Below are 1,722 nucleotides of genomic sequence, written 5' to 3'. Positions count from 1 at the left end.
TCCTTGACATTCCTCTCCTGGCCATTGTTCCTGAGGGAAACTCTCTGGGAGGGGGAGGGTCCAGCCTTCTGTGGATCTCCAGTGATTCCAGGTGAAGGTGTTGTCTTCAATTTCTCTTTGCTTTTAGTATATCTCAAGATTTTATTGTCCTGGGATCCATTCCTGGACTGTTTGCTTCCAACCTTGATGAGGCACTTAAGGAGTTTGAGGAGGCCGACATGTCCTCTTCAATCTGTTAGGGTCTGGAGTCCTTGAAGAAGCCACAAAATTGGAGTACAGCTAAAGAAAACTTCATTTAGTCAGCTAAAAGCCCCATACTGATTGGTCAGAGCTGTCTCCCAGAAGAAATGACCATGCCCCAAGTCACAAGTGGGATTAGATAGGGAGGCGATATAGAGAGCTGCTAGTTTCTGATGGTCTTTAAAATGATTGACATTGGGACCTGAGCTATAGCACAACAGTATGGCATTTTCCTGGTAAGCTTCCAACCCATAATGGACTAGATTCCATCACCAGCATCCTATTTTCCCCTAGCCTGGCAGGAGAGATTTCTGAGCACTGAGCCAGGAGTAACCCCAGAGCACCTTCGGTTGTGACCGTAAAAACAAATAAAAGAAAAGAAAGTAAAGTGATTGGCTATTGTCCAGGATGCCTTCCTTCTGTTCCTTACCAGATAGGCTACCAGGTAGCTTGGGCAGTGTTCATGGAAGCAAACTTGAGAAAGCCTAACATGTTTTTCACACACATGGTCCTTAGCAATTGGCTTCCTTCCTTGTTCAGAATCTAGGACAAACAAATCCATTTCACTCCTGTGAAAATTGTTTTCTTGGTGGGTTGTACAGCAGAGAGAGTGTTTTCCTTGCACGCCAGTGACCAAGATAAATCCCTGATATTGTAGAGGGTCCCCATGTTCTCCAGGAGTGATTTTAGAATACTGAGCCAGGACTCACCCTCTTGAGAGGGACCAGGTTTGATTCCAGGATTCCAGATTGTCCGCCAGCCTACCAGGGGTGATTTCTGACGGCAAAGCAGGAGTAAACCCTGAGTGCTGCTGGGTGTGGTCCAAAAACCAATCAATCAATCAATCAATCATTAATTAAATGAATAAATAAATATAAAGAAAGAAATTTAAAATAACTTGAAGTTGAGAATTCTTTCATGTAGGTAACATGGCTCCTCACACCTTATTCATAGGCAAATTCATATTGAAGATAAACATTATATATTTTACAGTTTATAAGAAGACATGATCTTAACTCCTGACACCATACTATTCCTAAAAGAAATCCTTATTTATGTAAAGATGATGAGAACTTTTTTTTTTTTGCCACACATGGGGGCCTCCGTGCTGAGCTCAGAACTCACTCCTGGCAGGCTGCGAGACTATATGAGATGCTGGAAATCAAATTGGGTCCCTCCCGGGTGGGCCACATGCAAGGCAAATGCCCTACCGCTGTGCTATCTCTCCGGAACCAAGACGATCGTTCTTCTTAAAAGTTTATTTATTTATTTATTTATTTATTTATTTATTTATTTATTTATTTATTTATTTTTGTGGGCCACACCTGTTGACTTTCAGGGGTTACTCCTAGCTATGCTCTCAGAAATGGTCCATCCTAGGCTAGTGCTTGTAAGGCATATGCCTTACCTCCAGCGCCACCACTCAGGCCCCAAGGTTGTTTTTTAATTGCTTTCTTCCTTTAATTCCTTAAAGTTAGCAGT

The sequence above is a fragment of the Suncus etruscus genome, assembly GCF_024139225.1.
Source record: "Suncus etruscus isolate mSunEtr1 chromosome 15 unlocalized genomic scaffold, mSunEtr1.pri.cur SUPER_15_unloc_4, whole genome shotgun sequence".
NCBI classification, from domain to species: Eukaryota; Metazoa; Chordata; class Mammalia; order Eulipotyphla; family Soricidae; genus Suncus; species Suncus etruscus.
The sequence above is the reverse complement of the archived record's forward strand: the minus strand, read 5'-3'. Positions refer to the sequence as shown.